General features: G+C 42.3%; 1 non-coding gene across 1 annotated transcript; it reads left to right on the top strand.

Moving 5' to 3' along the window:
• Window positions 1–9401: 9401 nt before the first annotated feature.
• Window positions 9402–9488, top strand: TRNASTOP-UCA (transfer RNA opal suppressor (anticodon UCA)). Its single transcript has one exon. It is a non-coding gene; the product is annotated as a tRNA-Sec (tRNA).
• The last annotated feature ends 14794 nt before the right edge of the window (window positions 9489–24282 follow it).

Here is a 24282-nt window from a genome sequence, read left to right as displayed (position 1 = left end):
GTCTTGCTTTATGGTTTGTTGTTTCTGGTTTTAGGCAGTGGAGTCTGCAGCAATCTATGCAAATTCCCTGGCACAAAATGAACAAAATAAATAGTGCATTTCCTAGTAAACGATTACTAGGAAATGACCTCAGAGCAAAAAAAATTCTTCCTGTAGCTCTCTGTGAGCTTCTGCCAGGTGTCCTTATTGCCACCAACAATACCCGAATTTCACTTAAAAACTAACATCCTTTTTTCTCTTACTTCTGATAGCTCAGCTGTTCAGGCTAATTCTAACACTCAGGTGTGAGACTGATAAATAAGCAAATACTCTTGTATATATCCAAAGCCAGCTGCTCTGTCTGAGTCTGCAGAAAGAGATATGGATATGGATTCCATGAAGAGGTGTTAAGTTTATGTAGGAAAAAGTTCAAAGTAAACCTGAGAAGATAAAATTCCTTCACAAATGGCCCTGTATTTGAATATCCTAGCTCATTCTCATAGGAGATTATCAGACAGAGGAAAATCGGGGAAGAAAAAGGCATACTCTAGACAAAGTGTGATCAGACAACATTGCGCAAATTTCCCATGAATTGTTTGTCGCTGGAGCATTCCTGGATCTTTATGGGTTAAGTCCTGAATAAGCACGATGTGTCTGAAAATCTTCAGCATGATGGAACAACTTTGCCGAGAGTATGCCTTTGTAGCTATGCCATGAGAGGGGGAGGGGGCAGAGACATAGCCAGGATTTTGGAAAGGGAGGGGGGGTTTCCAGACTAAGTGCCACCATTATAATGGGGCTTGGGCGTGGCAGCAACCACCATTCATTGTATCTAATGGAAGGGGGGCTCCAGACCCCATAGACCCCCCCCCTTGGCTACGTTCCGGGGGGGATAAAATGAATGTGTTTCCCACCCAAATAATAATTCTACTACCACCAAATGAAGTTTTCCTTCACTCCCTAAATTTCTAGCATTTCAGAAAATGAGATATTGAAAATAGTTCTCATCTAAAACTCTTACATAGTGGTGGCACTTAGTCTGGACCCCCCCCCCCCCCCCCCCCCACTCATAGCATAGCTACAAATCTGGCTGGCTAGCAAAATCCTGTCTGACTTGAAAGACCTCATGAGTAGCAAAGCTACTATCAACATTGTCTCATAGGAGCACACAGTCCCACCACGAAGGGAAGGTAGACTTGGAAGGACAGCCATGAAGAACCTAGATAAGATTCAAAGGGCTTTAAATCTCCTGGACTTTGAAAATCTCCCTATTGCCAAATGGTCAGAAGAAGGGGGAGCCTGCCTGCAAAAGATATCCTCCCCATCATAACATTTACTAAGGACTGAAACAACATGCTGGCATCTGACTAACAATTGTTCGTCAGATGCCTCCAATTGTTTTTATTCTTTTTCCTCCTGTTTGGTTTGTAACATCTTGCCTGATGAAGAAGCCCATGGAGCTTCAGAAGTTTGCAACAAGTATATTGTGCATTTCGGTTGGCCAATAAAGATATCACTGATAGATTTTTGTGTGTATTTACTGTGTTTGCATTCCCTTGGTAACTTTGTCATTCAATGCCTAGACTGTATTTTTAAATGTATTTCTGAACTTTTAAGCTATCCCAAAGTTATCCCTCTGTGGCAAAAGGCATAATCGGAGACTGGAAAAAAATGACATTGGGTAAAAATGTCATTTGGCAGGCAATGTTCTCATTTTGTACCCCTGTAGCTACATCCTTCCAAATAACCACAGAATATCAGGGAAGACAAATCTGTCAAAGACAATGGAAGTGGCACTTTAACTAACTTTGAAGGATTTAGTACTGTGGAGAAGAAGGCAATGTCTAGCCATTCCTGAGTGCCTTTTACCTCAAAAACCCTATGATGAGAGAAAGCCTTGGTTAGGCTAACTCAAAGATTTTTTAAAAAAACATGTAACCTTTGTGCTTCTCAGAAGATTTTATGAAGCTAATTGTACTCAAACCAAAAAAGGAGAGGCAGAGAGGAAAATGTTGGACACCAGTGTAGTGGCTTTCAGATGAAAGGCCAAGAATCATGGTGAATCCTTTGATGGGTTCAAGGTGAACCCACTAATGCCACCTGAGCCACAGGGATGGCACTGTTATATCCCATTAAGGCCACTTGCTGCCACCTTGCTGGAGCAAGAAAACAGCAAGGTACTTGCTCATGAGACATCTATTATCTCTCTGTGGCAAAAGCCATAACAGGAGAGGGCCATATGGGCTTTCTGAAGGAGCCAGCCCTTTCTCTCAGTGGATGAATATGGGAGGTGACTACATTTTTCAAAGTTTTCTGCAGCTCAGTTTCAACATATCAAACACTTCCTACTTCCAACACAATTCCTGAGTGTTCCTGGAACCAGCCATTACAGATTAATGAACTCAAGTAAAAGCTAATATGGTTTTGAAACCTGCCCCCTCCTTCCTACGTCAGCATCAACACCACTGGGGAAAAGAGCAACAAGACACAAAGAGCTACCTTGTTCCTTGATGTGAGTCACCGGTATGACATCAGAGGAGGACTTGACCCAGTTTGCTAAATGCACAATCGACCTGGAAATAACTGTTGTTTGTTCCTATGAGATTACTGCCTGATGTATCCTTTTTTCCCATTCAAAATAACAGGCAGGTCATGTATTGAAAAGTGACTTTTAGTTGGCCTTCGGCGGGGGGAGACGTTGGTCAAAGAGGTGGGTGACATGGGATCTTGCTTGTTCAAATATCTCCCACACACACACACACACACACACACACACAGGGTATCTGCAGTACATCCAGCTACAACCCCGCTGGCAAGCTGCCTGCTTCTCTTGATGACAGCACCACACTCTTAATTTGTTCCAATCTGTTTCACACTGACATTTCAGCACCCACGTCACCAGCAGCTGAGATTTCATTGCATGGGCTAAAAATAGCAGCCCTTTCTAACCCAAGCCCCCCCCCTCCGCTCCTTCCAACACTTCACCCCCAAATAATAATTTTAATAATAAAATCTGGGTGACACAAACTCCATGGCAGTGAAGAGGTGGGAAAGGGAGCAAGCCAAAAAGCACTGTGAAGAGACCTAGGAGGGTTTAGACAGGCTGAACATTTCAACTTTTAGAGTCCTTTAGAGGGGAGAAAATAATTAAGACATCATAATCTTGTAAAGCTAGGTTTTGTTCTTGAGATTAGTATGAACGAACATCAACACATATTGGACGGATTCTGCAGCCCCACTAATAAGTAAGGGTTTCCAGCCTCTCAAAACTGAGCCTTGAGCAAGGAACTGTGTTTTTGTTCACAATGCCAATGATGTTTCTTGGATGGCCCCAAGGAGTTTGCACAGTATATTGGTTTTATATGTGCAATAAAGACAGAAATGAGTGACTACTTTACTGAGTGTACTATACTAGTGGTTGCACTTTTTTCCAGGATCGCACTATGGCAGCAAGGGAAGGCAGCAAAATTCTGCTGAATCTGAGCAACCTCTTTCTCCACTACTTTACTCCCTTCAAACCCATTGTACTCATAGCTTTTCACAACCTCCAACATTTTACAGACAAAAATTGGAATGCAGGTGGCCGACCAATATCCGAGTGTGGTCAAGATGACAAAAGTTATTAAATGAGGAAGAACACACAAGTTCACAGAGGGTGCAGCAGTTTCCTTTTGCCTGAGACTATTGGGAAGGGCAAATTGAATGCTAACTATTTTTATACTTTGAAATGAGTTTGCTGCAGGTAACCCCAAAACAAAAGGGGAATGTGGGAGGAGGAGAGAGAAACTGAAGCTTTCAGTTTCATGGGGCAGCCTTTCCCATGAGGTTTTCCAGGGGGAGGATAGAGAGAGGATTGAAAGGAGTGCGGAAAGGAGGAAGGACAGGAAGGGGAAAGTGCTTACAGACAAGCCACAACTCTCTAAATAAAAAAAAGGGTACATGAAAAAAGAAACATAAAAGTGGATCTGAAGGTCTGGAGAAAACTTTGAAACTGATATATTTCAATAAAGTGTTTGGATATAGGACTATTGTACTGCACTATAGAAACAAAAATATAGGAGTACTGCACTATTGAAACAAAAAGTCCTGGTAACTCTGTGTACTGTACTTTCAACCACTCCAGGTGGGCCCTGAGATATTTTTAAAGCAGCTGAAAAAGTGGGATGACAGAATTAATCAGGAATGTTCCATCGAAATTGGAACAGTTAGAGCATGTGTGGTTTTTTTCCTGGCACCATTGCCCAGGCCAGCATAGTTGCACGGGCATAGGTTTGCCAACATAGCATACCACTAGGATTCTACCCAGGGAAGAAATGGTGGGTCATTTTTGTCTGGTGCAAAATGTCCATATTTGATTGAAGGCTGTAGAAACAGAGCTATACATGCAATGCCATTGTGCACGGTAATGCACATGTGGGCGTACATGCATATTGGCTTGCACAAGTTGATTATGACTTGCAGTGACCTTATCATAAAGTTTTCTTTGAGAAATTCTCTTCCTCTTACAGAGTGCTATTCCCTTCCTCTTACACAGAAAGTGTGTGACTTGCCCAAGTTCATCCAGTGTGTTTCCGGGACTGAATCCATGGATTCAAACCCTAGTCTCTTGGAGTCCTAGTCTAACACTCAAACCACTACACCACATTGGCTCTCAGACACAGCCATCTATTATCACCAGCAGAGAGCAAAAAGAGGAGCACAAACAAAAGAGAAAGTGGAATAGCCTTACACAACATTGGAAGGTTTTGCTGTCCTTTGGCAACCCTTCTGATTTCCATCAGAAGGTTAGTAGGGTTTAATGCCTTTGGGCTGAAATCATGACAATTCCAATGTTAACATGCTGCTTCTTGCAGCCTTTTTCAGAAATTGTGCCAGAATAAATATGACAGGAATTCCACAAGGCAAGTCTATTTCCCCTGTCCCACCCGCATCCCTGTCTTATACATTAACCTGATGCAATCTTAAATGGCCAGTCATTCTTTCACACTGATATCAGCTCCCATGGGCTTCAAACAAACTTTTAGCTTGATGGAACACATGCAGGGAAGAGGTCATCATTCCTCAATTCTTCTGCTTCCAGAAAGCGGTCACCTGAAGCTCTCTTTCTTTTTTGTGGGACCTGTTTTAGTTTTGCCAGACATCTCTATAATCTAAGAATTGTCACAGTAGAACCCATCTGCATCCATTAACGAGAAATGAGAAACAGAAATGATTGCTTATCTGAACTTGTTGTTGTTATGTGCCTTCAAGTAGTTTCTGACTTATGGTGATTCTAAGGCATTCTCCTATTACAGGATTTTCTTGGCAAGTTTCTTCAGAGGAGGTTTGCCATTGCCATCTTCTAAGGATGAGAGTGTGACTTGACAAACCCAGTGGGTTTCCATGGCTGAGCTGGGATTCAAACCTTGGTTTACCAGTGCCCTAGTCCAATACTCAAACTACTACACCATGCTGGCTCTCATTTTCTTGAACTACTTATTTTAATTGCTTTCTACCTTCTTAAAGGGTATTTTAATAGTTTAATTATATCTTAATGTTCCCCCTTTTTGTTTTTGGCTGCATTGTTATTGATTTAAATTGTAAGCTACCTTGAGTCCCATTTTGGGGAAAGAGTAGGATGTAAATAAAGACGACATTCACTGATGATATCTAACTGAACCCAGTGTGCTATAGTAGTAAGAAATTCACTGGATTAATTTGGACCAATCTGGATTACTTTGTGCTTCTCCAGATGGGCCAATAGTGCCAGTAAATGTTGGGCTATTCTGTTTGGATAATCTTATTTCCCCATTATCTGTGTCCTGAACTCAACACCTCAATTCAACACCTTTCTCCACTATTATCTCCTCCCCATATTCTTGTTCCCTGTCTCACACATTTGTGTGTGTGTGTGTGTGTTTTAGTTCTATATCACTATAACTATAAAAGAAAGGGGGTTGGAGAAAAAGAACCAAGAAGAATGTAATGAGAGAAGGAAGGTCATCCCACATGCCATCAATGGGTCTACCAAAACATGCAGAGGACAATGCATACAGATGTGGGATTTTACCCCTGTCTGCATAAAAAAAAATTAAAAACCTCCTGAGACAGGGTGGGAAACTCACCCCATGCACTGGGTTTTAAAAGTTACAACTGGTGCTAGAAATTCATAAGAAATAGGCCAGGGTAGAAAGTGCATCAAATCTCTAAAAGTACAGATACAATTCCCATCAAAGCCCAAGATTAGGCCAGCCTGGATGAGTCCTCAGTCTCAAGGGTCTCCCTCCGTCCCTCCCTCTTTTTTCCTTTTTTCCAGCCTAACCTAATTGCAGAATTATTGCAAAGGAAAAAAAAAGTGACTGGGGCCCATATCCCCTACTAAGATCCTCAAAGAAAGGGAATAATATAAAAACGTAACAAATGAATACAGAGAATATTGCCATGTAAAAGCAGTAAGTGGAATGAGGGTATGAATAGCCAAAGAACACAGTAGAGTACTTTCATATCCACAGTCTCGCTTATTCTAGAGCAGAGGTGGGCAGACTGCAGTCCATGGACCACTGGCTGTGTTTGTGGACACTAGAGCCCCCTGGGAGTCAAGAAATAGGCAAAAATAAATAAATAATAATAATAATAACCAAAAAGATTTTTGGCCTCCACATGCTCCCAAATATGACAGTCAGCATGGTTTAGTGGTTGAGTGATAGACTAGGACTCAGGAGACTAGGGTTCAAATTCCTGCTTGGCCATGAAAACCCACTTGGTGATCTTGGTCAAGTCACACTCTCTCAGCCTCAGAGGATGGCAATGACAAATCCCCTCTGAAGAAATTTGCCCGGAAAACCCTGTGATAGGGTTCGCCTTAGGGTTGACATATGTCCAAACCCCTTGAAGGCATACACAACACACACACAAATGCAACATAGAGGGCATGAGGGGACTGCCACCACATTTTAGGGAACAGATGAAGAAAATAGGCCACTTCTTGTTGTGGGGAAAAAAGACCCTAAAACGAGTGACTTTGTATATACACTCGTAAACATTGGTATCAGAGACAATGCATATGAAACTTTTGAATAAAAAAGGAGGCCTTTCTTCTTTTAATTCTCTAGGGCCTTGTGGAATAGGTAGGCAATAAAAATTCTTCGCTGCAAACTCTGCTTGTGCCAGTAAATCGAACGCTGGTATATCTGTGTCTGTCATCATGCCAAACAATCCAAATCCAGCCCCAGATGCTGGTGAAACGTTAAGAAGAAACTCTTCTAGAACATGGCCACATAGCCCGAAAAACCCACAAAAAACTATGGATGCCAGCCATGAAAGCCTTCGACTTCTCAAATCCAAACAACTTCCTGGCTTGGAAACATCTGGGAAGGTGTGGGAGGGAAAAAGCAAGCTAGCCGCCCAAGAAAGGTTTCTAGCATGGAATGCACGAAAGAAAGAACCAGAAGTCTGAAGTGCAAGAAGAAGAAGAAGAAGAAGAAGAAGAAGAAGAAGAAGAAGAAGAAGAAGAAGAAGAAGAAGAAGAAGATGATGATGATGAGAATCTGAGTCCTGTTTGGATGGAACTCAGTGACCTATGGTTAGAAGGCAGAGAAGAGAATGCAGTGGAAAGAAAAATCTCTTTTTCATGTGGGAGACAGGAGGGGCAGATTACTGGTGAAGGTTCTTGCATTTCCCCCTCTTCCTTTCCCTGGAGATGTTGTAAGAAACCCTTCACTGTTCTAGGGAAGCAGGGTGGGTGCGGGTGGAAAGAAAGCAGAGCTGGAAATGCAGCCGCCTCCTTCTGGGAAAAGGGCAAAGAGGACGCACCCTTTCCACTCACAGGCCTGCTTTGGATGCACTTCAGAGAAACATTGTGCACATCTTCCAGCGCATGAATGCACAGCACCAGAAGGCACCCCTGGAAGTTGCTGTTTTTCTTCTTATTTTATTTGACCCTTACTATGTAAAGCACTGTGCAAAATTTACAGCGCTCTATAAATAAATGTTAATAATAATAATAATAATAATAGGTCTGCCTGAGGTTCACCGTAAGTTGGAAATGACCTGAAGGCACGCAACAACAAAGGTGACCCTATCATGAGGTTTCCTGGGCAAGATTTGTTCAGAGGGGGTTTGTCATTACCTTCCCCTGAGGCTGAGAGAGTGTGACTTGCCCAAGGTCAGCCAGTGGGTTTCATGGTCATGGTCTGGCTTGCTTCTGAGTGCATTTCCATCTGTCCTCTCAGGCCATCATCTCAGTCTTAGGAATTGGCCCTGGATAAGCTTGCCTTTGCAAAAATGGAAGCATGTCCCACCTTGGTGACCAGACACATGCTCCTTTTCCAGGACATGTCCTCCATTTCAACCTTCTGTCCAGGGAGGGTTCCAAAATGCCCTCCATTTTCAGCCTGGATAAGAAGCATGAAGTTTACATTATATATGTGTGTGTGTGTGTGCGTGCTTTTAGCTTTTATGTCATCATGTCCTCCATTTTCCTGGAATCTCCTACATTTCACGGTGCTTGGTCCTCCTTTGTGGCGACGAGGACATCAGGCCACTTTGGCATCCCAGTCGGCCTTTTGCAATCTATGGATTGCAAAATCTGTGTAGCTTGCCCCTGAGCATATACAGAGAACTCCCCCCCCTCCATAGATCACAGGCTGCTCAAAAGGCAGAGGATGGAAATGCCTGGCATTTGTGTAGAACTTGGAAAACTTGCAAGGGGGATTATGGGAGCTGCAATCCTAGAGGCAACTTTTCCCCACATGCCCACAACCATAAATAAAGTAAATAAAGTAAATCTTTATTTGGCCCCTTATTTCTTGCCCTTCTCCTATGAAATCCTTCCTCTCCTGGCTCATCTGAAGGTGCCTTCAGCCATTTCTTATTAATGATGACCCAAAAGTGAACCTCTTTATAGGGTTTTCTTGCCAAGTTTGACATTGCTATCATCTAAAGCTGAGAGAGTGTGACCTGCACAAAGAGACTTAGTGGACTTCCATGGCCCTCCTGAGATTTGAACCCTGGCCTACAGAGCCCCAGTCCAACTCTCAAACCACTATGCCACTCCGGCTCACAGGCTCAAAGGCCACAGTCTCATTTTAATAAGGGCAGCAGAGGCGGGGGGAAGACAGACACTGTCTCTTTAAGAAGCTGTTCTCTAGGAGGGAAAGCCAATCAGCCAATCAGCCTCAAGTAAATTTGCATAAGCTACCGGAATGAGCAGGAAAAAGGAAAAAGTGGAGTATTTACAGGGTTTTCTTCAAAATAGACGAATAAGAATATAGATTTGGACATAGATGAGTAAAACAGTGTACAGTGAAGCAATATAAGGTTATTAGACTCCATCCTTTTGTGTAAAATGGGATCGTGCTCTCATTCCGCTCCTAATGTCACCATGACCTAAGAGTTTTAAGAAAATACAGCTATATATACAGATGGAGCTGACTGAGACAGATGCCCGGATGATCCTCAGTGGTCTGGGGTGCAGGCTTCAAACCTGTAGCTGTTTAGCGACAGAGTGGTTCAATTCCACCTTTCGGGCGAATCGTAATGTTTTTGAACTCTACTTTTTGGGCCAATAAATGTCAGTCAGATGCCAAGAAGTACTTGCCTTTGAATTACTTGTTATGAATTACTTGTAATGAATTACTGTAACGTCCTTCAATTCCACCTTTTTGGCCAATAATCATCAGTCAAATGTGTCTCCCTTTTCCAAAAAGTACCTGCCTTTGAATTACTTGTAACGAATTATTTGTAATGAATTACTCTATCAAATGAGTAATTCATTACAAATGAGAAATCCATTTGTAATGAATTACTATCAATTCCACTTTTCTTTTCTTTTTATTCCACTTTTCAAGCTAATAACCATCAGTCAAATATATTTTTCCAAGTCGCTTTTCCAAGAAGTGCTTGCCTTTGAATTACTTGTTATGAATTACTTGTAATGAATTACTGTAACGTCCTTCAATTCCACCTTTCAGGCCAATAATCATCAGTCAAATGTGTCTCACTTTCCCAAGAAGTAGCTGCCTTGGAATTACTTGTAACGAATTACTGTAACATCCTTTCAAAAAAGCTCATTGTTTAAATTATAGCCTGGGCTTCGAATTCCTGTCTGTCGAAGCTCATGCCATTGTCCTCTTTTTGATCCTTCAAGGTGTTTACAAGACTATCAGGCTATATTTGATGGCCAGTCCTCAAGTATTTAAGAACCACTGAGCACTGAAGTTAGAACAGTCCAATCCACTGTTTTCCCTGTCGCCAAAGTGGCAAAAGTCATCCATAGAATCATAGCGATGGAAGGGACCACAAGGGCCATCCAGTCCAAACTCTGCCATGCAGGAACTCACAAACAAAACAAAGCACCCCGAGAGATGGCCACCCAGCCTCCCAGAAAGTATACTGACTTGGTAATAGATTTATCTTCTCTTTTTTTGCAGTGATGTCCTCCTGTGCAGTGAAAGATTTCTGTTTGTTATATAGCCAATGATTTTCCTCACCTCTGTATCTTGTGTTTAGCATGCTTTGCTATGCAATTTGTCATTGGAAGGCAAAATGGGCATAATTTGATAGTCTGATTGCTGATACACATGTCTAATGCTTCCATTTTTCTTTGCTGATCAATCTGTGATCAATTCCCATTCTTTTTCTATGTTACCTTTGGATTTCCCGTTTATCAATTATGTTAATCTGTCCATTTCAACCGTATCCTGTAATTTTATCAACCATGCATCTATTATGGGTAGTTTCTTTGTCTTCCAGAGTTGTGCTAGGAGTACTCTTGCTGCGGTGAACATATATAAGATCATATACAAGATCTTTCTCCAATGTTTCCTTGCTGATATTTGGGAGGTTTCGTGAGTCAAGATCAATATGTAAATTTCTGGGAGCATGTCAAAACTTGTGTTTAGCATGTTGCAAATGTTGTAGGAAATTCAGTTTTTGAAGCATAATAATAATAATAATCGTAATATAATATAGAATCATAGAATTGGAAGAGACCACAAGGGCCATCCAGTCCAACCCCATTCTGCCATGCAGGAAATCCAAATCAAAGCATCCCCAACAGATGGCCATCCAGCCTCTGTTTGAAGACCTCCAAAGAGGGAGACTCCGCTACACTCCTAGGAAGTGTGTTCCACTGTCGAACAGCCCTTACTGTCAGGAAGTTCCTCCTAATGTTGAGGTGGAATCTCTTTTCCCCATATATTCCATCCCGCACCCTCAGAACATCTGGGCAGCAACTACTTAGGGTTCCCGGGGCCAGGCTTGTCTCCACTACCAGGAAGACATTTTCCATCGCTGCCCCAGCCCTTTGGAACACGCTGCCCATAGAGCTCCGCTCGGTCACCTCCCTGGCCCAATTCAAAAAGGATCTGAAGACCTTCCTTTTTGGCAACGCATTCCCCAACTAAGTTGTCCTACGGACCTCCTCCTCCTCACTGGCAAGAGGACCGGCTAACTCGGGGCTTTTCTGTTTTTTATTGTAATGTTTTTAATGGCGTGTAATGTTTTTAAAATGTTGTAAACCGCCCTGATCTGAGGAAGGGCGGTATATAAATAAAATTTTTATTTATTATTTATTATTTCCTGCAGCTTGCATCCATTGATCCGGGTCCTAGTCTCTGGAGCAGCAGAACATCTCTTCAAATATTTAAACAGGGCTATCATATCACCTCTTAACCTTCTCTTCTCCAGGCTAAACATCCCAGCTCCCTGAGTAGTTCCTCATAGGGCAAGGTTTCCAGACCTTTCACCATTTTAGTCGCCCTCCTTTGGACACGCTCCAGTTTCTCAATGTCCTTTTTGAATTGTGGCACCCAGAACTGGACACAATATTCCAGGTGGGGCCTGACCAGAGCAGAATACAGTGGCACTATTACTTCCCTTGATCTAGACACTATACTTCTATTGATGCAGCCTAAAATCGCATTGGCCTTGTTAGCTGCCGCATCACACTGTTCACTCATGTTCAACTTGTGTTGTCAGGAATACACATTTCTCTGACTATGTGGTCTGTCTGAGTGGAGATTTCAACTGAGGATGACTGGGCTGTTAACTATCCAGTGCTCTGTGAGTTGCAATGGCTCCTGGTCTGCTTCCCAGCTCAATGCAAGGTTCTAGTTTTAATATTAAAAAACAATATCAAAAAGACCCACTTACTCCACATGTGCCAGAGTGACCAGACGTCCTCCTTTTCCAGGACATATCCTCCATGAAATTCCAAAATGCCCTCCACTTTGAGCAGCTGCAGGACTAAGAAGCATTAATTTATATTAGTGATTTTAGCTTTTCTTTGGGAATGTCCTACATCATTCTTGAATGTCCTACATTTCGCCATGCCTTGTCCTTCTTTGCTGTTATGACTTCTGGTCACCCTGGCATGTGGGGGCACAAAGATCATTGTGTGGATGCCTCCACCAAGCGAGGAGCGTAAATAGCTTCTAGGGAAAGGGTCTTGGTGGTGGTGGCACTACAGGTTCGAGTTCTGTCCCCAGAGAGGTCTGGCATTTCAAATCTGGCAAATATTTTGTGGGGCGGGGCGCGAACACTAGGTGTTTTGTTTCATTGGATCCATGTTATCTCTGTTGATCTTAGTGTGTTATTTGCATGTTTAAATGAGTTTTTAATTCATATTAAGCCACCATTTGAACTGGTTTCAAGGGTACAAATATCAACTGCACATGGAAACATACCAAACCACAGCTGTGTAAGATTCCAGTTTAGAACCATCCAATATTGACCCATGATCATAGACAGAACTTAAAAGAGCATATTATTAGTAGTAGGAGGAAGAGGACTCATAGTCTTAGTATTATTAGCATTATTTTTAAGCTTCAAGAATTCCATACCAATATGGCCACTCCCATGCTGGCTCTGGGGAGTCAGTCACACTTACGTTTTTGGCACAGAGAGATTTGCATCTGTGAATCAATTCAAAATTTAAACACCAGTTCCCACTGGCATTTAAATCCGGTTTGAAGTTTCTATTTGCCACCATGCTGGATCAAAATGAAGGCACCTCTATTTCCTGAATGGTGGCTGTGTGATCCAAATTGATCTGATAGTATACTCACACTATTGTAGATGTGGATCACTGCAGTTCTTTAAAAAAGAATCATTAAGGGATCTGGTGCCAAATGCATCAGTTTAAATGTCCCCCCCCTGCCCCCCCCCCGCAAACTACACCGAGTACAATTGGTGCCCGAAAGAGTAACTTTTCCAAGCTCTAATCTCAGTGCTGCTTTTTGCAACAGAAGCACATCTCTGAATCAAGACATTAGTCCAATATTTGAAAATGTGATACAGGAAGGAGCATCACATCACAAGGCAAGGTGCAGCACCCGATTCCATACATTTGTGGCCTTCTTGAAGGGCCAGGAGAGCCAGTGAGCCTTCCTATGGGACAGACCTGAACCCATGCTGCCCTACAACTCAGTAGATCAGATGCACAACTCAACCAGAGAACAATAAGATGCATATTCTAGAAAGTAGCCTGCATTAGCATGGCAGAAATTTTGGCTTCCTTTGCCAAAAGCTCTGGCTACTGCACACAATTCAAAGTGACATAAGCATACTGTATGCTCCATCCAGGATTAATTCTGTGCCTCCTTCACATGTAGCTATGCATATTAATCTTTCTCATTTTACATTCTCTGATGCATAAGTGACCTAGCAGGAGTGCTGCGGAGCTGTTATTATTGTATTTAATGTATTTATTTAATGGCTTTTAAAGCGACCTTACAGGGTAAATTAACTTCCCATAGCGATTATTATTATTAACATGGAAAGTGTCTGCGTGCTGCATTCCAAAATGAAATATCTACCATTAACCAATCTTGAATGATGCATTTACGAATCAATTAGGTCCTGGGTGGCTGTATCTTCCAATTTTCTGGTGCCTATATGGCACAGAAAATCCTTTTGCATTTTTCTCTAACTTTGGTTTGAATTTCACCCAATGCAGCATGGGAGCACTGTAATTTCCAGATGGCTATTTAATTTGTACAATTCCATCTGTTTCTGCATGCCTGAAGCTCCAGCCCATAAGGAATGTTTTGAGTCTAAGAGCATAATGGCAGCCCTTAAACACTGAGCAAAACCAAGTTTAGCAATGGCGTTTCATTGTCTTCAGAAGTAGCTCTGGAAAGAAGACCCTTGTTCTGAAAGCTGGTGACTGTGAACAGCTAATCTTTATGTCAGTTTCATAAACTCAGTGTTATAAGTCCTTTCTAATGTCCAGTTAGGAAGTGACCATGCTGTTTGTGTCTGTCTTGTGTTTTTATTCAAGAAAATAAGTGGGGATTAAAACCACAGACTCCAATTCTTGAAGTCTTTTCAGCTACTCTAGTCTGTAAACAACACATAAATAAGTGTTGTGTGCTTTGTACTGTATACGTTTGAGTTGTGTAGCAGGTCTGTGCATCACGCAGCCTTGGGTCCTATTCCATAATACCAGGTTATACTTTTGGAAAATCACTTCAGCTGTACTAACAATAGTGGATTGTTGATGCTGTGTATCACACCCTTGCCACATTTGCACTGTAATATTGTGATTTGCACAGTTGTTTTTCATCTGCACTACTGCCATCATCATCACTACCTTGTGCCCCTTCTTGTTCTTTTGCTATAATGGTTTGCTTCAGTGGCCTTTCTCATTTGCCTTTAGTAGCAGCCAGAAGTAGGACTCTGGAGACCAGGGTTTGAATGCCGGTTCAGCCATGTGGAACCACTGGGTGACTTTGTGGCCAGTGATGCAACTGGACTCAAACCGAAAGGTCATTCAGCTGTTAATGTGCTCAGAGGTAAAAGGAAATTCCAAAGCTTCATAACTCATATTATAGGAGCATGGAATGTGAGAAGCATGAATCATTGTAAAATAAGAACTAGAATGTATAAACATTGCAATATTTTAGGTGAGTGAGCTAAAGTGAACAAGAATGAGACATTTTTAGTCAGATAATCACAGTGTTTTACTTAGGAAATGAAAATCTAAGAGGAAATGGGATGGCATTTGAGGTGGCCAAGGTAAAAAAAAATGCCAGTGCTTAGAAAAGTTACTTTTTTAGACTACAACTCTCAGAACCCTTGGTCAGCATGGGCAACCTGTAGATTCTGGACATTATTGTCCCCAAAAATAACTTTTCCCAACTCTGATGAGTGCAGGGTTAATGCACATCTCTAGTGATGAAATATCACTACTTTCTTGACAATGTTTTCTTGTGAGAATAATGTATTCTTGTGAGCAAAATACTGAAAAACTATATAAAGAGTGTGTCTTTTCTGTTTTGGTGTCACACAGTTTTTACACTTCCAGCCGAGCCAGGCTTTGAATGGCAACACAACCTCCTGAAGGTGAATGATTAATAAAGGGACCAATTTTCTATGACCAGCCTAGTACAGAAGAAAAGAAGGTAATAACTGCAGGGTATGCTTTATTGTTTTATATTACATTTTTTGTGTGCCTTATGATGCATATCTCCGCACTCTGCTGTGAAAATTGATGGTTAATGTGGATGTTAGACTTAGCTCTTTGCAGATTAGTATTTTGTATATAAATCATGAACATTTGAATGGTCTATGCCTCTACTTGCTTTTAGCTGGCAATTATTCCTGTATTCAGCACTGGCACTTGGCAATGTATGGAACTATTCCTTAAAGGACTCAAGAAAATGGATTGAATCACCTAACTACAACACAGCGGAAATGTAATAAATAGGCTACTTAATCCCTGACAAAGAAAATGATTGCTTTTGATTTTTTTTTTAAAAGAACAAAATAAGCTCACGTTGTTGTCAAAATGGGAATACAATGTGGTGTGGAGGATGTGTTTGTGCTTAGGGGTTGTTGTGCGGGTGACATCACTCTGTGTGCATGGGTGACTCTCTTCTGAATCATGGAGCATGTGTTTATGGGGGAGTGAATATGACTGTGCCGCTGAACTGTGCACATGACATGTGTATTTGTGTACACACAGCTATCCCCTATGCCTTCCACAAAGGCTGAATCAAGGACTTCTGGACTGCAAAGGTCAAGGCATCTACTGTAAATCATCCATTTTAGCCTTAGCTGAATGAATAGAAAAGACACCCGATTAAATCTTTTATATCAGCCCTAGCTATGTGAGTGATGGAAAATATATATTAAAGACTTCTTTTGTTGTGTTCCAATTTTAAGGTTCAGTGATGAGCCAGAGAAGGCTTATGACTTGTCATGACACCATACTGGACCCCTGAAATAAACTAACGTGGGCTTATTATTGTATACAATAAATGAAGTGAAATAAATTAAGTTAATTTCTCATAGCACAGCAGGGTTGAGATTCAATTTGGAACAAAATCTTCAGTGGATAAAAAGATTGATAAATCTGACAAGAAAACAAACCAAGTCTTTGGAGGAATACAGTGGACCCTTCTTACCCACTGGGATTTGGTCCCAGGACCGCTCCAGGATACCAAAATCCATGGATGTTCAAATCCCATTATATACAATGGCATAGTAAAATGGTATCCTAATATAAAATAGGAAAATCAAGGTTTGTTCTTTTGAATTTGTATATTTTTGAAATATTTTCAAGCCATGGATAGTTGAACCCGTGGAACTGGAAGGCTGACTGTATTACCCTCCCTGTCCTCAGTATAAATGCCAGAAGAACAAATGGTTTCATTACAGCCTTCCCCAGTGTGGTGCCCTCCAGATGTGTGGGATTACAGTTCTCATTATCCCTTGCCCAGGGATGTAGCCAAGGGGGGGGGGTTCTTGGGGTCCGGACCCCCCCTTCCATTAGAAAAATGAATGGTGCATGCAGCTGTGCCGCCGCACTCAAGCCCCATGATAATGGTGGCACTTAGTCTGGACCCCCCCCCCCCAGCTACGTCCCTGCCTTGCCACCATGACCATGTACATAAAGCCAGTGTGATGTAGTGCTTTGAGCACTGGACTATGAATTGGAAACCAAGGTTTGAATCCTTGCTCAGCCATGAAAACCCACAGAGGTCCAAAACACACTGCAGAAACAATCCAGTTTGAGACCACTTTAACTGCCCTGTCTTAGTGCTAGCAAATCCTGGGACTTTTAGTTTATTGGGGCACCAGAGCTCTCTAACAGAGAAGGCAAAATGTCTCACAAAACTACCGTTCTCAGAATTCCCTAAACTGAGCCAGGGCAATTAAAGCGGTCTCAAACTGGATTATTTCTGCAGTGTGTTTTGGACCCGAGTGACCTTGTGCAAGTCACACTTTCTCAGCCTCAGAAGAAGGCAAAGGCTGACCTCTTCAGAACAAATCCTGCCAAGAAAAAACTACATACAATACCAATTAGCATAACAGCTGTCCTATTTCTTCTCCTGCATTTCAAGTCTCAAGTCCTCTCAGTAGTTTCTCTCCTCCCATTTTACCCTTTGGTGTGCATCTTACTTCAGTTACTGCAAACTGAATGTAAAGTTCAAAGGTAGTTTATACTCAATTAGTTGGCAGTGGGGAGAGGAGAGGAGAGGAGAGGAAGAATCTTGCCCATCACAATCCATTCAGGCAGAAACAAAGTGCTGCAATCTCTCCACGCTTGCGTGTTCTTCTTTTTAAATAACTGTTGCCATATTGACTGTGCAGCCGCTCTAATATTGTTTGGCCACATCAGTCCTGGTTTTCATCTGTGAAATGTGGTGGTGGGGGGATTGCCATAGGTTCAGCTCCTATTGATGGCCTGAAAAGTTAAGCCCAGTGCTGGGGATGTACTGGACACCACTGTGACTTGTACAAATGTGGTGTCATGTGTTCAGACTTCCTATCCTCATAAGTGTCTGTGTGGCTTCATACTGCAACATGATACATTTCTAAATACTCTTCAGCAGCAGCCACACGAAATGACTTGCAGTAGTGCTGTTCAGTGCATGAGCCACCAAGGCTCAGGTGGCTTGCAGCTACCAAGCAGACCTCATCTTAGGAAGCCACTTCTGCTGACTGCAGCTACTACTGTTTCTCCAGATAGCAACAAGTTGAAGAGCATCCCTTGCACTGTGGACTTGGTCATTCATTGAAGTGAGATGAGATTGTAAACCCATCCATGACAGGATTCTGAAATACTTACTTTCCAACTAGTTTTCATGGGCCATATCCACGGGGAAGATGAAAGTGCAAATTCTCCCATTTTGATGGGCTCTGCTGTGTGCAAATAGTCATCTCATCTCAGTGGTTTCCTACAATTTGCAAGGCTCCATTTTTACCTCAACTTTCAAAGAGTCTTGGAGGAAGGGGGGGTCTATGTAATTACTCAGCATCTTCCATTCTTCCTAATAGCTGCTGTGCCAGGGCTCACCCTCTGCTCTGCTCTGCTTTATCTCCACCTTTTGGCTAGAAGCAAATACACTAGACTAAATGTTCCTTATCTCGCCTCTCTATGTAAAGGAGAAGAAATAATCCTCTCATTTCACCTTGATCTGGGAACGGCCCCTGTAGCTAAGCTTTCTGTCTTAATTTTCAAATAGGAAAATTTTATCTATGTGTGTGTATGCGTACATGTCTGAATGACAAGCTGTGATTAAATGGGGTTGATATTTCATGCATAACACTTAATGACATCACCAGGGGTTTAGGTTTCAGTTTCCGTCCAGAAACTTCAGGCCTGGTATGATCCTGAATTAGCAATCCTATACCCAACCTCTAACCTCTGTGGGTTTCTGCATGTTTTTGCCCACCACCACCACCACATCTATCCCCAAATTACAGGACCGTGATGAAAATCCACTTTGTTCAATTTCCAGTAGGGGGCTGTAACGCTGTACCAATGGGGACCAAAGGCAGTGTGGCAGGCTGGCAATCCTAGCAGGGAGAGTGTAGGACACTTTCTCAAGTGAGACTAATTAATGAGTGCATGTGCAGCTCAGCAAAGTCACCACATCCCACTCAAAACACTGACCTTGTTGCTCTCCCCCTCTCCCTCGTTTCAAGAAATGGAAGATGTGGAGGCTGTCCTTTACATGCACCACAGGAGAAAGACCACATGCGGGCTGAGTTGCATTCAGCTGCCAGCGCTCTGAGAGTGTTGTTTTTCTTGTCTTCTCATTTTCAAGGAGCACTTAGCCAGATGGTCTGGGTTTTTCTCCTTTTCTTAAAAAAAAATGTATTGTGCGTTGGTTGGATATGTGTTTGAAGAAGATGCCAGCTTTATGAAAAAGGAAGAGAGAGCAAAAGAAAGCACCATTTGTTGCCTATATCTCTGGTATTTGACCAGAGCCAAAGCAGCATTTAAAAAAAAAGAAGAATCTTAGAGAAGAATTTAGTCCTGGGAAACTTTCATACCAAACAGCATCACTGGATCAGAGTTCAGGGTCCTTCAAGTTCACCATCCAGTATTTCTTAACAGTAATCATGCAGTGGTGCTTTAGGAAACTTGCAATGCAATGTAAAAACAAGGACTTCTTTTCTTTGGCTTAGATCCAGACATAGGATCACACTAGCAGTTTAGGGGAATGTGTATTCCCTGTAATTCTCCCTCTAACAGTGGGAATTCCTCAGACTCATGTGTGCCAGCAATTGCAGCTTCAAATTAAACATACATTTGCCTTCCTGTGTCCAATCACAAAACCAAGCATGCTAAATGCAAGATATGTAGGTAAGAAAAAAAACAATAAGCAGATGATTTTTACCAGTTGGGGGGAGCACCGCTGCAAAAAACTAGAAAAAGATACAGTATTGACAAATTTGACTGTTCGTTATGATTACAGTAGACTCAGTGAAATCAATGCAGCTTTTTAGTCATGACAAACTGTGGTTCCACTGATGTCAATAGAGTCATTCTAAACACGACTAGAAGCCTTATCACATGAGAAAAGAAAGCCAAAATGGAGCCAGAGAGTCACAGCTTTCTCTGTGCCTCTCTACATGCTGTCGTAGCACTTTCGTCCTTTTCCCAAGCATGTCTTTTGTTTCACTGGAAAAAATTTGTTTGACAAAAGGCACATTTTTATGACCGTTTCCTTTGGGAAGTGGACGGAAGTTCTACAACTGCTTGCAGAGAGGCATGGAGAAAGAATCATAGAGCTGGAAGAAACCACAAGGATCATCCACTCCAACTCCCTACCAAGAAGGAATATACAATCCAAGCATTCCTGACAGATGGCCACCTAGCCTCTGTTTAAAAAACTCCAAAGAAGGAGACTCCACTACACTTTGAGGCAGCATATTCCACGGTTGAGCACCTCCTGACTTTTAGATGGAATCTCTTTTCCTGTAGTTTTAATCAATTGCTTTGAGACCTAGGACTTTATCACATGGGGAAAATCTGGGAAAAGCAGGGATTTAAACTGTTATTATCCCATGAAATATGTGCAATCATGGTGAAGATTTTCACCACGATGTCACAATTAAAGAGGACTTATCCTGGCAATAACCAGGTAATAACTAGCAACAAATCATTCACGAGGAAATCCCGTGAATGATTTGTTGCTGGTAATTACCTGGTTATTCCCAGGATAAGTCTTCTTTAATCGTGATATATGTAAAAATCCTCCTGCGACTGTGCAAGTTTTCCAGGATAATGACAATTTAATCCCCTTATTTCCGCCCCCCCCCCCCCAATTTTCCCCCATGTGATAAACTCCCCAGGCTACATCTACATCACAGAATTAATGGAGTTTGACACCACTGTAACTGCTATGGCTCAATGCTATGGAGATGAACTGGTCAATGCGGCAGAAGAGTAGGATCTTTGGTGGGAGTGACAATGGTGCATTCCATATGTGTACAAAGTACGTCTAGGTACGTCCTAGGGTTAGGAAAGGGCGTCCTTTCCGGATGCCCTAACTCTAATACGTAACTAGTACGTACAAAATGGTGGCGCCCATTCTACATGGGCACCACCATTGGGATGTCACGACCGCACCGCCTCCAAACGGAGCGGTGCAGAAGTGATGTGCTGGCAGCTCACGAGGGCGCCTGGGGTGCCCTTTCTGCGGCGCCAGAAGGAGCTCCGAAATGGAGCTCCTTCCAGCTTTGCGTCAATGGGTGCTTTAGATGGCTGCGCCAGTGACACAAAGCAGAAAGGGGCCAAGCTGCCCCTTTCTTTTTGTCCCCGCCACCGTCAGGTGTCCTTGGGGCATGAAGCCCCAAAGACACCCCTTTCCAGGCTGCGGGGAAGCGGCCTTTTGCCACTTCCCCACGGCCTGGAAAGCGATGGATTGGGGCCTCAGAGGCTGCTGCTGTGGCAGCTGAGGCCCCAATCTGGCGGGGAAAGGGGCGGGTACAGGCCGCCCCAAAGGGGCGGTCTGTAAACTGCCAATGTCTTCTTCGGATTCATGATACAAAAGGAAAAGGAAGCCAAATGTAATCAGACACACACTCTGACTTCAAGAAAACTGATTACAGTAAGCACAGGGAAATATTGGATGAGATCCCACAATCCAAAATGCTCAAAGGGAAAGGAGCATCTGAAAAATGAGATGTTGAAGGCACAGCTACAAACATTTCCAATGAGGAAGAAAAGTGGGAGGCATTTAAAGACATCAGGGTGGGTATATACAGAACTTTCAGATAATCTTATACAAGAGACATTAATAACAAATGGAAGGTGGGAGAAATCACCAAAAGAATAGTTACTACTAGTTAGGAGAAAGTCAGAAAAGCTAAAGTTCAGAATGAGCTCAGACTTGATAGAGAGGTTAAAAATTATAATAAAAAAAAAGGTAGAGACTGGTAATGTTTGAAGCAAGAGAAATAATATGGAAATGGTAGGGCCATTTTGTAAGGTAGTGAAATGCTAAAGGAGACGAAGTAGGCTGAAATGTTCATTACCTTTTTTCTTTCAGTCTTCTCCCAAAAGGAAAACAATGTTCTAATTTCTGAAAAAGAACCAAAAAAGCCAGCCATTATATACAGTTGGCTCTCTGTTTGAGTGGGGGATTCATTCTGGACCCCCCCCCCCCCGCGAAAACGGAGGCTTGAATGGGGCGTGCCCCCATGCGCATGGCCTGGACGCACATGCCATTAGAATTAATGGTGGTCGCCCCTCCGAGCATAATCGAGGTCAAATTTTGAATTTGATCCTAATCAACAGAGATGAACTGGTCAATGGGGTAGAAGAGGTAGGATCCTTGGTGAGAATGACATTAGAATTAATGGTGGTTGCCCCTCCACGCACAATCAAGTTCGCGGATCTGAGATGTGTGAATTAGGAAGGGCGACTGTATTTACACATTTCATTTTTCTTGCCTAAATAGCAATAGCAAGTGCATTTCTATACTGCTTATCAGTGAACTAACACTCCCTAAGCTGTTTACAATGTGTAAGCCAATTACCCCCAACAAGCTGAGTATTTTAGCAACCTACAAAAAGATGAAGGGCTGACTGGACCTTGGAATCCTGCCTGGAATCAGACTCACAACCTTGTGGCTGTGAATGGCTGCAGTACTGGCATTTAACCACTGTGTCACCAGGGCTCCTAAATGTAGTACAGTTCAAAGATATAGCTGTGTTAATATGTAGAATCAGTACATAGTGAGATCTTGTAGCACCCTTGAGACTAACTGAAAGAAAGAAATTGGCAGCATGAGCTTTTGTAGACTTACCATATATACTCAACTATAAGTCAACTTCATATATAAGTTGAAGGCAGGTTTTGGGTCCAAAATAATGGATTTTAATATGATGTGTGGATAAGTTGATGGTAACATCTAGAGACATGTAATGCAGAGCCAAATGATCTAAAGGATGAAGCAAAGGAAAATGATGCCAAAGAACTTACAAAATTCCAGCAGGGATAATCATTTGTGCTCACCCTAAAGACTGGATGGATGAGGAAGGAACAATGATAAATGGTGGCTGTGTGATGCATGAGGGAGGTGACCAGGTGTAGGCAAGGCTAAGAAAATGCACACATGTCAAAAAGGATGAAAAGGCAAAGCAAATAAACTGGCCACTATGTTAGCAGTGATTATTGCCTTTAACATTAATATGATAACTTGGCCTGATTTTAATCCAGAAAAGCTGACAAACATACACAGATGTCTTATTCAGATCCTTCAAAGCCTGATTCCTCTTGACACTTCTTTGAGGGAAAGTGCCAAAAAGCTTTCACCACTGCCATTTCCCCACTCAGGCATCCAAAAAGACCAGAAGCGGTGCTGTGGCAGAGAGAATGTAGAGATGGGTGCTTCATTTAGGTTTTCCCAGAATGGACTACACTCTTGCCTTTTGTCAATCAACAGGGAAAGGGATGATGGTTCCTTTTTTGATAAGAGTACAGTAGTTACATTGACTCATGGATGAGTAGACCCAGGGGTTTTTGGGTGTCATTTTTTTGACTAGAATTTCTAAACTTGTACATGAGTATATACAGTATGTCCACTTTCTCAGATACACTTGGAGGAAGTAGATTTAAGTCTACAAAAGCTCATGCTGCCTCGGAGAGTGGTGGAGTCACCTTCTTTGGAGGAAGCTGGATGGCCATCTGTTAGGGGTGCTTTGATTGTATATTCCTGCACGGCAGGAAGTTGGACTGGATGATCTTTCTTTGATAAGCATGTCTTCTATTCTATTTAGAGTTCCATCTACATTAGAGTGGGCAACTTTTTATGTTTGGGAAAGTGGTAGCAGGAGAGAGAAACTGGGATATTTTAAAAGCAGCTGAAAGTAGGAGGACACAGTATTGGACAGGCTGTCTCTGCCAGATTAGACCAGTTGGCTGGTGTGACATAGCAATGGCTATTAAAAAAACTTTGAGAACCCAAATGCTGCTCTCACGCCACACAATGATCCCTGGTGTACATTAAGTACATATGTCCACGTATGTGCACTTCCATCCTTTTGCTGTGTGTCTTTATATTGGTCTAGGTCTCATCCACACTACACAATTATAGGACACTTTGATATCACCTGAACTGCCATGGCTCCATCCTGCAGAATCTTGGGATTGGTAGTTTTGTGAGATATTTGAAATTCTCTGAACTCTACTGCCTCATTAAACTACAAATCCCAGGATTCCATAGGATGGAGCCATGGCAGTTAAAGTGGTGTCAAAGTACTATGATTGTCTCATGTGAAAGAGACCCAGAGATGGGAATTACCTCTTTTGTCGGTCTTTTCTGTGAGCTACCACTAAGACGGTTATTCTTTACATCAGATTTGAAAAACAGTAAGCTCTTCCACCTCTTTCTCTTCATTCTACACTACAGTTGTGTCCACATAGCTATGGGGAACATGTACGGGCCCCAAATATGATTGACATAAAAGTGTATACTGTACTTTATTAAAGTTTAGATGGGATGATCTCCATTCTCACAAGAGGGTAAAATGAAGCTGAACTGTACCTTGTGGGTGGGCAGAAAGGGCACTTGAATTAAA

The sequence above is a fragment of the Sceloporus occidentalis genome, unplaced genomic scaffold (genome assembly GCF_023333645.1).
Source record: "Sceloporus occidentalis isolate IW3139 unplaced genomic scaffold, rSceOcc1.0.p SCAF_6, whole genome shotgun sequence".
NCBI classification, from domain to species: domain Eukaryota; kingdom Metazoa; phylum Chordata; class Lepidosauria; order Squamata; family Phrynosomatidae; genus Sceloporus; species Sceloporus occidentalis.
This window is presented reverse-complemented; position numbering and strand designations above follow the sequence as displayed.